Here is a 16,048-nt window from a genome sequence, read left to right on the forward strand (position 1 = left end):
CTCCCTAACAGAAGGGGTAAGACCTAAGAGGGGAGCCTGTAGTTCTACAAACAGGGGCTTCTTGACCTAGTCCAGGAACACAAGCTTTAAGCACTTGAGTAATCCCATTGAAATCTGTGAGACTACTCATATACGTAAAGTTAAGCATGTGCTTAAGTGCTTTGCAGGATCCAGACCAGAGTTCTCAGCACCTTGCAGCATTAAGCTCCACAGTGATGAGGACTATATAAATACATATGCAAATTGCATTGAATTTCTCTATAGACATGCCCATTGTCCATCTGCAATCCACCTCTTTTTCACTTGGGCATGGGAGAGTAAAGAGTGGGTGCAAAAGGGCTAGCGACTTACACCCTCTCAATGAAGAAGATGGCACTGTGTACCTAGGACACAGTGATGTGCCTTCACTTCCACTAGAGTAACAACCTTGCACTGCTGTTGCATACCACACAAGGTTCAAGGCTGTATGTTAAATATATAATGACACTAACACTTTGCACCTATATATGCCGCCTTCCATTTGAGCATTTTAATGAACCTTACGGGTAATAATTCTATCATCACAAATTCCTATGAGATAGGTGGTAGCTATTATTAATCCCATTTCACAGATGAAGAAACAGAAGGCTAGAGCGGTTAAGGGACTTGCCCAACATCACACACAGGAAGGCCTTGGGAGCGGTGGGAGTAGAACCCAAGATTTCTAATGCCCAATCAGTTGCTTTAACCATAAGACCATCCTTCTTCCCCACATAGAGAATGTATACTGCATTTCACAAAACTACTCTCATAGCCCAGCATTTTGTCTTGACTAAAACAGATTTAAGTTGCTGTTTTTTTAATTTAAAATTTGAATTTTACAACAAAAAGGTAGATTTATTTTTCTTTGGAGTCTATTTATGTATCATCTCTTTCCTCTCTTTTTCCACAGCATCCATAAAAGTAACTCCTGGCTCACATACATCTGTGAACTCTAGTTGGAAAAGAAACTTCTTGGAGACTTGGCCCTATTAGGAAAAGAAAAGTGATGTTAGTGACTCAGTAGGTGACACACTTCCCTTTGAGTCTGAATTAGGGCCTCAGCATAGTATTAAGTAACAATGCACTCTTGCAGGTGCCATTTTTCAGATGAGACATAAGACTGGGCACTGGCAATTTGTGTTCATTAAAGATTGAGTGGTATTTTTTGTAAGTAGAGGAGTATTAGCGTCAATGGCCAAATTCCAACTTGAGTAATTACTTGGGATCTGAGCCAAAGGCCACTGAAGTCAAAGGAAAGATTCCCATTGACTTCAGTGGACTTTAGATCAGGTCCATCTTGCCGACCCTGAGTTTTTCAAATTAGAGAAGTTAGCCTTCCTTGCTGAGTCAGAATCACTACTGCTTCCATCCTAAAAGTGACGACATTTCAATGTACATCTATATAATACACACAGAGATTCTTACTTGCCTCTCCTCCCACACACACAGTCTGCAAAATATTTTGAAGTCACTGGAATTACTGTAGATTTACACCACTGTTACTGGGATCAGAAACTAGTTCAGTTATTTCTGAACTGAATGTTATGCAATTTTTTCCAGGAGGCAGCAGTGGCTCTTTAAGCTATTTTTAGCTGGACTGATATATAAATATCTTTTTTGAACAGGACAGCAGGAGATCATATATAGTTACATGGCCAACATGCTATCATATAAACCATCATATTATAACATAAGCAATCCTGATTTATTCATATAGGTATGTATCTACAAGATTTGGGTTTAGAGTGAGCAGTAAAACTTAAACAGCAACGGCATTAATATCTTTGGATGTCATAACTAAGGGACCTGACATTTTTAAATAGGTATCTCAATAGCCAATAAGAAAATAATTGTTTTTACAGCAAATGAAATAAAATCACTCAATTCAATAAAACACTTGACATTTCAAACACCAAAGAGCCTCACAGGAATATTCAGATTGTATATTTCGTAAAATGCACATACAGTTTATCTGTCTGAAGTGGATAAAAAACAAAGAAACAAAGGCAATAGCTCTCCTTAGACAAGAGAGCTCTGAATCTTTGTGATTCTTTAGGCTTTCTTTGGGGTTTTAATCTCTGATGGGAGCAACTCAGATTTTCATCTCTGAGAAGAACTGCTTAGTGCATGGGCACGCAGGCACAGTAGCTGGGTTTTGAGAAGCAATGGCTGTGCACAACATTATTCCCTGTGTTCAGAGAGTGGAAGAAACTCAAAGGGTTGGTACCACGGTCAGTGGTAGCCTCTGGAAGGCTAACAGAGAAGTGGCAGTGCCTTGGCTATGCCCTCTACCTCCCCCATGTCTTCTCCCATCAGCAGAACTACCCATGCACAGAGAGAAGCAGATGCTGCACAGTAGTTGTATTCCCTCCGGGGATCACAATAGCTCCTGGAGCTCCCAATGTGGCAGTGAGACTCTATACCATCCCAGCCTAAGGTACTGCCTTGAAGGTATGAAGAAGGGATTGGCAACCTCTGGCATGCGGCTTGCCAGGGTAAGCCCTCGGCAAGCTGGGCCGGTTTGTTTACCTGCCGCGTCCACAGGTTTGGCCGATCACGGCTCCCACTGGCCGCGGTTCACTGCTGCAGGCCAATGGGGGTGGTGAGAAGCGACAGCCATCACATCCCTTGGCCCGCGCTGCTTCCTGCAGCCCCATTGGCCTGGAGCAGCGAACCGCAGCCAGTGGGAGCCTCGATTGGCTGAACCCGCGGACGCGGCAGGTAAACAAACCAGCCTGACCTGCCAGGGCGCTTACCCTGGCAAGCCACGTGCCAAAGGTTGCCGATCCCTGCTCACAGTAACTCAGATTCCTTCCCATCTAGTGTCCCACCTCCGGCCATTGGAGAAATTTGCTAATAACAATCATGGATGGGCCACAGACATCATGTGTAGCTATTACCCTTTCTTTGACTACTTAAATATCTTAACTGATTTGAACAATGCCTAAAGTTAGTTCAGTTATTTTAAATACATGATCATATCAATATATTATGTAGCTGCGGTTGCTGACAAAAGTCTGCATCAAGTAAAATAAATTTCGATATATTTGGTTTGAACAAAAAAAATGTTAGATAACTATTTGCCCTTTTCTAATTTGATTCAAATTAACTGATCTCATCACTATGGTAAAAATAATTACCTTAAAATTAATATATTTAAGTGTTTCCTGACATTTCTAATTAGGCTTTGAGAAAATGAAATGTGTGCCTGTTACTGCAGCAACCTACAATGGACATTCCTTAATTACACTCTGATGTTCAGTAGTGCTTACAGGCAAAGGCAGTTGATTATTTTGCCTAAATTCATGGAGTCACATTCATACCTCCCATGGTACTGAACATGTGAACGAACGCATTCATAAATTCTCCAAAGACTAAATGAGTTAATCCCACAGGTGCTAATCATGTCTTCATATGACAATGCCAATAAATGCCAGATGAAAGGAAGCTGTATGTTTTTTGTACAATGGTGATTTAAATGAACAGAAGTGTGGAGATTTCTGCAATGAATCTTTATATTTTCATACGCTTAATTATATCCTACATGCTTGTAATTAATGTACTTTTAATGTCCAACAATTATTCCATAGCAAAAGAAGATTCCTAATGATCTTCATGAGAGTGGAAAGCCAAAAGCTGAAAACTTATTCACAATATGTTCATGAAATATTCATTGGCCAAATTCTTACTGCCATATGTATGCAATGGGGGCTGAAGTCATTTCAGATTAGAAATCTCCCTACCTAGTTACCGTGTTTCCAAAAATTTGAGGAGAGGGTTGTCTGTAGATCCATCTCTACCCATAACAGAAGCCAGAGGGTCTAGAAGCAGGGTCTGGGGCTAGAGAAAAGCTTCTCAGTCTATGAGCCGCACCTGCCTGGGAAGATGTGGGCCTGCACCAGGGGAGGTGCCAGTTGCCTGTCTTTTGGGCAGGGGTATAGTGCTGCCAGAGGATATCCAGAGCAATGCTCAGCCTGGAGGTGGGCAGAGGCAGCCGGGAGGTTTGGATGGGGCCAGCCATTGGATTTGTACACCAGCAGAAGCAGCTTGCAGGGCCTCCCCTGCTCCACCCCCTGCTCTCCTCCCCAGTTCAGCCCTGCTCACTGTAGAACAGAGGTTCTCCTACTTCATCTTCCCCAAGCATCACAGGGCCTCCTGGGCCCTCCATCTACTCTCTGTGTTCTCCTCTCCTTCCCCATCCCCTCACCTTGACCCAGCCCTGCCCAGGCCCTGGGGCTCCCCTCCATACCCCCACCCTGACCCTGTCCAGCTCTGCCCTCTCCCCAGGGATTCCCTCCATCTCCCCACCTCATCCCAGCCCTGCTCCATCCCAGGACTCCCCTCCACCCCATGCATCCCCAGATCTCAACCCTGCCTTGCAATGGTATTGGGGCTCTCCTCTATCTCCATGGCTCCAAGGTTGTGACCACTGATGAGCTTCTGAACCATAGACAGATGCAATCTGTTATACCAATGGCCTACTCCTGTATATAACAACCTTCATTTGGGACCCAGCATGGTGATGAAGAACTTACCCTCAGTGAACAGTAGCATGCCACCAAAACACACTCTATCCTCAAAAAAACCCACCCTATTACTATCTGTTTTTGACAATACATTTCTTACTGCAAGATATGTGTCACCTGATCAGCAAAAGTGAAAAACCTGGGAAGCATATGGCAAAATGTACAGTATATTGAACTACAATACAAACCATGCTACAGCTGTCACACACTGAACACAAGCAGAGACACAAAACCGTGAGGTCATTCCAACTGAGCTTAACCCTCAAGATAAAAACATCTTTGGAATATGGAAACACAGAAAAAAGCAACTCACAATCCCATACAGCAAAAAGTATCAGTTAAAGCTCCATCTGTTCTGTCTTGTTTGACATTTATATTGCAAGCTCTTTTGAAGAGGGTCCTGATTTTTATTCTGTAATTTTGCAGAACCCAGCAGAGTTGGCGCCTGGCTCATGACTAGGGTTCCTAAGTGCTACACTAATTAATAAATAGTGAGTAAAAATAGCTACACACCACAGAGGACATAGCCAGTGCTACCACTTTAAAGTTGTAAAACTATAATATACTACTTTTAAGTGAAGAAATAGTTAATCAGTTGCCTATATACTAAAATGATGGGCACTTCAGAAATGTGATAGATGGATAAAAGCAATAATAGCTAAGGCTCCATGTTTGCCACGAATGTCACAGAAGTTATGGATTCTGTGACTTTCCATGACCGGCTGCTGCTGGGGCAGTCTCGGGTCCCCCTATTCTCCAGCAGCAGGAGTTTCGGTGTGAGGAGACTCAGGGCTGGGGATAGGGGTGTGGGGTGGTGCTCACTGGGGGTAATCCCTGGAAGGGCATCAGGAACTCCCCTCCCTCAGCTCCTGGCTCCACTTGCTGCCTCAGCTCGCAAGCACTGCCCCTGCAGCTCTCATTGGCCGTGGTTCCCAGCCAATGGGAGCAGCAGTACCAGGGTTTAGGGCAGAGTGGAGGAAGCACTTGAAGCTAGGAGCTGGAGATCACCACCTCCCAGGAGCGAGGTAGAGAACCAACACCAACACCCCCTGGGCCATGAGACCCGTCCGAGCACCTGCGTTACCCTCCCCGAGCAATCATAGTGCCCCCAGAACCCACCCTCCCACCCCGTTTTAAGCAGGGGTGTATAGTAAAAGTCATGGACAGGTCACTGGCTGTGAATTTTTATTTACTGCCCGAGACCTGTCCATGACTTTTACTAAAAATACCTTTGACTAAAACATAGCCCCAGTAATAGTGCACTAAGCAGTGAAAATCAAAAGATAAGGTTAGAAAATATGCTTGAAGGGTTTTATATTTCTGAATGGGAACCTTTCAGATTTGATCATAATTTCCATAGCTGAATTTGCTTTCAAAAACTATGTTAAGACTATTACATTGACTATTACTATGACATGTTGAGATTTCTCCTACTTACGTAACCCATTGGTCAATGTGTATTACAAGTCCTCCCCTATGTTAATCCACAAAAGAGATGAGTTGTTATACCCCACAGCTACGGAACATTGGCTCTTTAGCTATAGCAGCTCATGCTTTCAGCTCTGGAGGCTCCCCATTCAATTCACTATGTGCCAGTCAATATGCAGGGCCGGCTCCAGGCCCCAGCACACCAAGTGCGTGCTTGGGGCGGCATGCTGCAGGGGGCGCTCTGCCGCTTGCCAGGAGGGCAGCAGGCGGGTCCGGTGGACCTCCTGCAGGCGTGCCTGTGGAGGGTTCGCTGGTCCCGCGGCTCTGGTGGAGCAGCCGCAGGCATGCCTGCGGGAGGTCCACCGGAGCAGCAGGACCACCAGACCCTCCGCAGCCACGTCTGCGGGAGATGCACCGGAGCCGTGGGACCGGCGAACAGCAGAGCGCCCACCGTGGCGTGCCACCGTGCATGGGGCGGCGAAATGGCTAGAGCTGGCCATGTCAATATGGTAGCCATCACATAAGTCAGGGCTTGCCTGGGATTCAAATTGCTGTAGGACAAGCTTTTTGTTGAGCAGAGGAATTATGTACCCACTGGTGAGCATGTGTTATAGGGTCCCCTCTATGTAAGTCCATGGAGTTTACGAGCTGCTATATCTGGTGCCAAATCTCTTTAGCTGGGGACTGAATTCACTCATATCTTCTGTGGATCTGAACAGAGGAGGTCCTGTATTGCACACACACCACAGGTGGGTTACTCTTAATTTATACAATTTATACTGGGACTTTAATTTCTGTTCTGGGATGTCAAAGATAACAGTTAAAAAAATGTCATTGTTTATGGTTTTGGTTTATTACTGATAAAATATTACTTAGTTTTTTTGTAATATATCTATATATTTTAGGGATTTATTATGCCACCCATCACCATAGTATCAGAGCATCTTCCACTTGTAATCAATAGCAATAGCAAAGACCCTAGCAGGCTACATGGAGTCTCATGGAGGTCAGGCCGACGTTCCTCCGGGTACCGGATCTGAGGCAAGTCCAGCCAGCGCTCCTCTGGGTAGTGGGCGCGGGGCAGGTCCGGCCAGCGCTCCTCTGGGTAGTGGGCGCGGGGCAGGTCCGGCCAGCGCTCCTCTGGGTAGTGGGCGCGGGGCAGGCTGGGCCCGGCAGGAGCCCGGGCACCAGCATCTGTCCTCTCCAGCAGCCTGCACCCAACTGAGCGCTGGGGCCGGGCTTTTATACTTCCTGTCCCGCCCCTTGACTTCCGGGGGGCACGGACAGGCAGTGCTGGCTCCGCCCACTGAGGCACCTGCTCTGGCTCGTCCCTCTCAGGCGCGGCGGGGAGCCAGCGCATCTCCTTACATACCCACAAACAGATCTCCCGCTAATATCACAGTAGAATACAATTCACAGTAATGAAATTAGGCTAGCAAAAGGTTAATTTAAGAGGTATATCAGGAAATTATAATGAAATCAGACTACGCAATTATTTTCCAAAGGAAGCTGATGAGAGCCCCATCACTTGAGGAGGTTAAAACTGGACTAGATAAAGTACTACAGCCCATGGCCCAAGCCCTGTGAATAGCTCTGTGAAGCAGGGCCAGAAAGGGTCACACAACTAGCAGGCTAATGGACCCAGGTTCAACCTTTAGAGACATATTAGTAGATAATGATTGTGGGTTTTGTGGGTTTACATATATATTGCTAGACGTTGACAATGTAACCAAATGGTTCCTGTCTATCCTCCAGCTGTTTAGTGGGTTAGCCCTAGAGGAGTTCCCAAATTACAGCAGTTTCTACTACTTTTTGAAACTTAAAGCTCTGTCTCACTTGTGTGTGTATGTTTACCTGATTTGTAAATAACACTCATTTCTTTTTCCTAGTTAATACACTTTTATTGTAGGATTGGCTACAAGCCCTGCCTTTGGTGCAAGATCTAGGGTACACTTGACCTAGGGTAAGTGATTGGTCCTTTGGGACTCGGAGTAACCTGAATATTATTGCGATGTTTGGTATAAGAGATGATTTATCACAAAGGCAAGCTTGCCTAGGTGGCAAGGTAGATCAAGGTACTCAAGGGGACTATCTGTGACTCCATGTTAAGGCTTTTATAGTGCTTGAGGAGTTCACACTTGATACTTGTCAAGTATCAGAGGGGTAGCCGTGTTAGTCTGGATCTGTAAAAGCAGCAAAGAGTCCTGTGGATGCATCCGATGAAGTGGGTATTCACCCACAAAAACTCAAGCTCCAAAATGTCTGTTAGTCTATAAGGTGCCACAGGACTCTTTGCTGCTTTTACTTGATACTTGGTTAGTCAAATCTAATTGTAGAACACACAACCAATTCGTTTGTGCTTCTTAACCCTGCCCTGAGGCTGGCACTCCGGGGTCATGAGCCATTCCAGATATCCTGACAAAGTCAATGGAAGTTTTGCCAGAGTAGATCCTGAGTTAAAACTGCAGGATTTGGCCTTGAAGTGAGACAGGTATTTAAAATCTGGGGGAAAGTAGAACACAGTGTGAATTTAGGGCCAAATTCTATAATACATAGTCAGATACAAGCCACTGCCAAATCACTGAGAGTTTTGAAAGAATAGGACTGTGAGATTTGGCCCTAAATTTAATCATTCAGAGCACACGAGGAGTTAAGGTATTATATGCTATAAAAAACCCATGGCCTGATTGTGATAGGTGCTGAACATGTGAGCCTGATTCTCAGCTGGTGGAAACTGGCCTAGTGCCATTAAAGTCAAAGAAGCTATGCTGATTTCCTCCAGCTAAGGATTCAATCCAATACTGGTTTCAGTAGGAGTTGAACATGTTCCTCACATCTCAGAATTTGAGACCCATATTCATTTAAGGGAAAGAAAGAAAGAAACAAAGAAAGAAAGAAAGAAAGAGGCTTCACTGATTACTGTCCTGAAATGAACATTTATAAAAGAGTATTAGTAGCTGAAGAGAAAATCACATTCATTACTCCAAACACACACCAGTCTGAAGTGAGAAAAACAAACAAAGCCATAAAAAGAACACACAGATGTCCAACCATCTATCAACTACACCATATATAAAAATAAGCCCCTTCTTTCTTCGCAGAAATTGACTTGGTCTTCTAAAACTATTTTAACACACTCAGCTTTCACCCTCTTTGGACCATAATTATTTGCTACCTAATAAATTGTCAACAGTTATCAAGTTTGTTTTCCAATACGTTTAGCCTTGGTGACTGCTAAAAACAATAATACTTAAATTCACAGTGCATTTGAAAGCGATCACTTAGGAATATCACGAAGTGGTTCTCATTAAAGAGTTTAAATAGAATGTCTTATGGCCCATTTACAAAGATATAAAGACACTTAATTATCCAGCTGCAATATAATTCTGTAAGTTTCTGCCTGTAAGTTTCAAATTTGTGAATAACCAGCCATTCACTGAGAACTGAAAATTGAAGGATACTTTTACAAACTGCTACAAGACAGATAAAGGTACAGGCTTTGTTTTATATCTTGTGTCCCTATTTCTTTAAGTCATTTAAACTTTTTCCACACAGACACCCTAATGTTCATTTAATTTTTCTGACTGAACCATGATATTTACACAAATGAATGTTTCATTAACAAGGCAATGAGTAACATTGTCAATGTTGTTGGTTGTGTCATGTATGTTAATATTCCATGTAATGTCTTCAGCATGAGTGAATAATACTGTTTTCACAAGACAGATCTGAGAGATTAGATATTGGTTGTTATGTTCTCTGAGACTGGATGGGCAATTGATTTCAGAATTAGCAATTAACTGAAATGAGGAAAAGATAAAACTATTAAGCCATTTCTGCTCCAACACAAATAAATATTGACCACTAGCTGTTACCATATGCAAGTTAGCACAGGTACAACAGCTGAATCTTGGCTTGTCAAGTGAGTCACTGGCAGAAATACTAGATACTGTACATTTTAGCTGCTTTATTTCGTTACTGTTCCTTTACTAACTTGCAGTCTGAAGAGATCACAATACCTAACTACTCTGCTTTGTTATAATTGACTATAGTTCAATATTTTGGGAAGAAAGTTTGCCCATGCCTGAGAGGCTGTGAAATTTTTATTTGTAGCTATTATTATTTATCATCATTTTCAGTTGGTTTTTTTTAATGTACAAAACTTATCAGAGCCCTCTAGGCAGCTCTTACAAATACTACAACAATAAATCAAAAAAGAAACAGCAGTCCTGTATCATCTGATACCAGATAACCAAGAAACACACACACACAGAAGTGATGATGGTGCCCATAGTGCTGTATATAGCTACATTGCACCTATGGAGTCCTGACTCAGGCTGTCTGATCATGGAATGCACTTCATGTGGTCTGACCCCTACATCCCCATGGAACTCATCCAAGCCAGTGGGGCTGCACACAGGCAGAGGAGTCTACCTGAATGTGAATGGCTGTCATTGTGGAATCAAGGCCTACATTTTTGCACAGCTTTCAGACTAGGAATAATATGAGCTTTAGGAATTCTATGTGAAAAACTCATTAAAACTTATTCAGAAGGGGGATATTTTTATTTCTCTTTTTTTTAACAGAAGACTACTTTTATTTTTGTAAACATCAGATTCCAAACACACATTTTCTTTTGGGGGAATGCATTTTTTAAAAACATTAATGCTTGAGATGTTGCTTCTTTGGCTCCTTTAACATTCATTGATTATTTTTTAAAAAAAGTATAACCAGTTATCTATAGATTATGAACCTCTAAAAGAGTGGAATCTCTGTCATTGGAGTTTTTAAGAACAGGTTAGACAATGGCCTCTTGAGGTCCCTTCCAGTCCCACACGTCTATGACTCTATGAAAGTAGAGCAGAGGGCAGCTTTTATGCTCTTTACACACACACTCAGCATCCAAAAGTAATTTGCTTCTAACTATGAAGATCAATGTCAGGTTTAAAGATAAAGGAGATAATGTGGCATGCAGAATGGCTTGGACACTGGAAATAAAGTCGGAAGACAAAGGTACTGTTCCTAGCTCAGGCACTGAGCCATTGTGTGACTTTGGCAAGTCACTTAATTTCTCTGTTCTTAATTTCCCCATCTGTACTTAAAAAAGAATAAGATGGGGAAAAGTAATTAAACTTACCACTTTTATAGAGTGTTTTGATATTTATTGATGAAGAGTGCCAAGTTTTATTAATCATTGCAAGGTGTTATTTATTATTAGTAATAACATTTAAGTCAATTTGTTTCCAGCACTGCTAATCTACCTCACAGCTACAATCAAAGTAATCTTATAGATGTCAGAGAAGCAGGAAAGAAATTTATTTTGTTTCTTCCAAAAAAGAATGTGTCGCTGGACTCATTCTGTGCTACAGGTCTGTCTAGTTGGCAAAGTTCCAGCTGTGCCACAAAACAAAACAAACACAAAACTTTTGGCTCAGTGGTGTTGAGGTTGGGCTAGGCAGTGGAGTCCACAGTTTAATGAGAGGAAACAAATAATGAGGGAAATGGTGCTAGCCAGAGAAGAAAGTAATTAAATCTATCGTCATTTAAAAAGGGTTTCAGAAGAATACAAATGTTCTTGTCTATGTCATTCAATCCATTTCCTTTTCCATTCTGACCATATAAACCACAAGAACTCTCAGTTAATTCTATTCCAGAGACACTGGCATCAATTTACTATGACAAATTTGCCTTTATAAACATAGCTTTGATATTAGGATTGAAAATAACCTCTTGGGTCACCTGAGTCCAACTAACTCTTCTGATTGTGATCTTTCTATACCACTGACTCATGTTATCTATGTTCTTTTTGAAGTCCTATAGAAAACGGGGCCAACATCTCTGTTGGTGTAACTCTACTGATGTCAATGGAGTTATGCCAGCCAAAACCTTGGCCCTGTGTCTGTGGTAACCTTTAGGTCGCTTCCTTGAAGTTTCAATTCATTTCCCACCATCTCAAACTTACACTAAAGTTACATCACAGCTACTGAAGGCAGAGAAAAAAGAATAACTATTTGCAGTTTAGGGTTTTGAATAAATATATAATTTGTCTTTTTTTAACGTGTATCCTGTTAAAACAAAGATTTGCCCCTTCTTCATTTTCTTGCATAATTTGGTAAGATATGAAAACTACTCACAAGGAGACTTGTGATTCTCAGAAACCTAAATATCTCACCCACTCACTGAATGATTTACTTCATGAACTCAATAGGCACTTCTAGGGAGGTAAATTCCTAGCATATGTGTGTATTGTTTTGAGACTTAAGCTGAACTTCTTGTCAGCATTCAAGAGGAAGCTGATGCCTCATTTCTCTCATTAGAAGGCCACAAAACCAGACATTAATGAACAAACTTACTTTCCTATTGCATTAGTCCTCTGAAACATACAGCATTAGACCAAACATTTTAACAAACTATGTTATTATGTAGTCTGACAAACAAAAGAAAAAACAACAACAGGAAAAAATGAATAACCACATTGATAAAGAACCCTGCCAGTCTTTTGTGTATTTTTAAACTCTCTTTTAAGCGGGGGAGGGGAAATGGGCAGGCCACCTATCATATTATTTAAATTTGTTTATAATATGCAAAATACATGTAATATTATAGGCACAATATAATAATAGGCTATTATTTGCTAGGCAAGGATTTTCTGTTGCTTTCTGTTGGGACAAATTCTACGATCTACTAGTCAGTCAAAACTCTGTTTGAAATGAAAGGGGACTTTTGCCTGGGTGAGAATTGCAGTATTTAACCCTTATACATAATTTCCTGTTGGAGCCACATGACCTCTCAATTACTTCCTTGGTTTGGCATTGTATCTATTTGAGATAAGGAAATTATCTGTTGCATATTGTTACCATGGGGGAAATTCCTTCTAGAACCCTACACATCTCTGTATTGTCAGAGACCATGCATCTAGGAATGGGGTTGCTGAATGAATCAAACTATCTATTTAGGACTGCATATGCATAAACATGGTCCAGTGCTAGCTAGACTTGTCCTCATTGGTAGACAGCAGCAGGAATGGGTGTCTGAACACTCTCATTTTTATAACAATCCACTTCCCATTTCCTCTCTGTTTTAGAGCCATTCCAAAATATTTGCAACACTAGTGTGTGTGTGTGTGGGGGGGGCATTTTCACTCACCTTTCAACCTCCTTAAAACTTTAGGAGCTGATATTCCTCTCCCACAGAAAAGCCCACTGTAGAGGAAGAGTACTCTTAAAACTTGATCAGTGTGAAACAGTGCTACCACCACAATCCCCTCTCTGGGGAACTGATGACATTCTACGTGGGATGGGAGAGAAAAGATTCCAAAGCAGCCAAGCCTACCTCTTTCTTCCTCGTCCTCTGAGGACCAAATGAGCTGTCTGTCCCCTGCCAATCCAGTCAAACGTCCCCCACATTGAGACAGGGAGGGAGCATTTGTTGGAACATCTATGAGGAAAACTAGCCCATCCATGCTTTTCTAGGCCTCTTCCTCCCACTCAGCAGCCTTGCAGTCACTAGCTTCCCCTCTCCATATGGGCACTCCTTAGAAGCTGATCTCGCTGGCATTAATTCATATATGAATTTCATCAGAAATCCACCAGATCCTAAAACCATATCATATACAAACACTGCTCCAACTCCTCCCCGTCTCTGCATGTGGAATGGGCTTCTGCAGTCTTGGGGGTGCATCTTTGTCACCAGAAGATTTTGGGGCCTTTGGCCCTACTTTCCTGTTTCTTTGCTCCTCTCTGCATTGTGGATGGGAGGGAAACCTCTGGCCCATGTCTATGGCTGGATTTAGAAATTATGTAATCCTTAAAAGTTCCCTTAAAATCCTATCATGCACACCAGTCTTTTAACAGGAAGGCTAGTTTTTGAAAAACTTGCTATTTTAGAAATGAGTTGGTGCCAAGATTCCCACTGCTACATTAAAAAAAAAAGGTTTAAACAAACTATATGACAACTCTGTTAGCAATAAATATGGGCCAAACTCGAGATGTTTGGGACCCTGTGATATTATGTATATTTCTCCTATCCATAGGTTTTCTGATCTAGTGGAGAATATATTTTTACAGATCAGCATAAACTAAAGCCATAGAATTGATCACGCTGGCAACATTGATTGAGTGGTTTTGGAATCCAAACTCAGAATTGTCTGGAAATTTTACAGGTGGCCCCTGTCTCAAACGTAGTCTGTAGCAAAACCAGAGATGTAAACACCCCAGATAGTTGGGGAGTTTGAAATTCAGATCTAGATCCAAATTTTGCAATTTAGGTTCACCTCTACTTTTTGAAGTGATTAGTAGTGTGACTTTTACTCCCCTTCTCTCATTTGCCTTTATACACTGAGAACTTTCAGAAATTCTGCCCTGCCCCTTGGCCTAGCAATAATGGAAATACTGCTGTAGACCAACCATAAGAATTGTTATCACCATGTCATCTAACGTTGCTCATGTCATCTGACCTTGACAAAGGCCAAACAGGCAGGCAGTATCACAGCTTATTCTCTTAGGGCCATACTTTCAAAGGTATTTTTGCATCTAGAGAAACAGAAAGGTACCTAGTGGGATTTTCAAAAGATTCTGAAGAGGTTAGGCACTTTTGAAAATCTCATTAGGCACCTATTTGCATCTTTGGGCACCAATATGTCTTCGAAAATCTGGCCCTCAGGGCCTTGTTTAATCAACTGGGTGTGCTGCCTCTGAATCTATTAAACTACCCACCCTGATGTGCGGAGTGGACAGCACTGGCCTTCCAGTTGGAATACATTCTCATTGATTCACATTTACAATGCTATTGTTGGAAGGAAAAAGACTGGAAACTATTCTTTTTAAATGAAAACTGAGATTGTCTTTTGCATTATTAGATCTGTCAAATTGAAGGGTTTCTGTGACTAAGACTTTTTAGGGCTACGAAGGCTGGCTCTTTTCAGAGGAAAGTGTGATCTGCCTGTAATCATTTATGGAATAACATGTCCATTGGGTAATTTTCAACCCAGCCCCAAGGATCGATAGTTAGTTAAATCTTGTCCTAAAGTTTGAGGGTTTATATCCCTTGTCAATTCTCACCCTACCTAATTTTAGTGTAGATATTCTTGTTATTCACATAACTGTCTAATCATTTTTAAATCCTACTGAGCTTTTTGTTTCAATAATATCAATGAGTTCCAAAAGTTAGTTATGTATTTTCTTTTATCAGTGAAAAAGTATTGCCTTTTAATTTTATTAGATACTCCCATGTTTGTGTTTTATAATAAGAGGTAAGAAGGGAGTGTCCAATTGCTCCTTTCTACCATTCATGATTTTATATACCTATATTATGTTAACGTATTCCTCTCACTTTTGACAAAAGAGTCCTATATTTATATTCTCTCCTCAGATGGAAGTCTTTCCATGTCTCTAAAAATTTTCATTGCCCTACTTTGGACCATTTCCATTTCTTCAATATCCTTTATGAGATCAGATAACCAGAACTGAGCACAGTATAGAAGATGCGGGCATACCATTAATTTATAAATAATATTTTAATTTTTATTATCTGTTACTCAATAAAATCCTATCCTCATTTTACGTTTTCAATGCCAGTACACAGATAGCCGATATTTGTGTTTAACTAACTAAAGTTTACATATTTTCCCTGAGTGGTTATGGCTATATTACAGTAGTTCCAATTGTTCTTCCGAGCATGCTTACTGTGTACTCAAAACAGTCTTCAGTATGTATAATAATTATTTTCACAAATTGATGCTGGTAATAATTTTTTAAAAAATCAGTGTGTGTGTTAGTGTCCAAGATTTCTTTATAATGGTCTGGTGTTTTATGTTAACGTTATTTTAACAAAAACTTTTCTGTGGCTTTTTTTAGTTCTGAGAAACAATTTATTTCCTAAAAATTGTAAGTCAGATAGATTTAAATGTATAGCAAAGTGAGGTATTTCTATGAAAGTGCTCTATCTCTAAGTAAACTGATCTAGGTATTTACAATATGCCAATCAACATAGTATCCAAGCATGAATCTGAGTCAGTTACTAAATACAAAGAGATATGGGGAATGGGATGGAGGTGTCTAAACTTAGGCTACTTA

The 16,048-nt window shown here is 41.3% G+C and overlaps 1 protein-coding gene across 1 annotated transcript in view; it reads right to left on the reverse strand.

Annotated features, from left to right (window-relative positions):
• The window catches only part of ANGPT1 (angiopoietin 1), a 212,683-nt gene that overhangs the window by 74,955 nt on the left and 121,680 nt on the right, over positions 1–16,048 (reverse strand). The gene's annotated exons all lie outside the window — the stretch shown is intronic.

The sequence above is a fragment of the Gopherus flavomarginatus genome, chromosome 2 (genome assembly GCF_025201925.1).
Source record: "Gopherus flavomarginatus isolate rGopFla2 chromosome 2, rGopFla2.mat.asm, whole genome shotgun sequence".
Lineage (NCBI taxonomy): Eukaryota > Metazoa > Chordata > Testudines > Testudinidae > Gopherus > Gopherus flavomarginatus.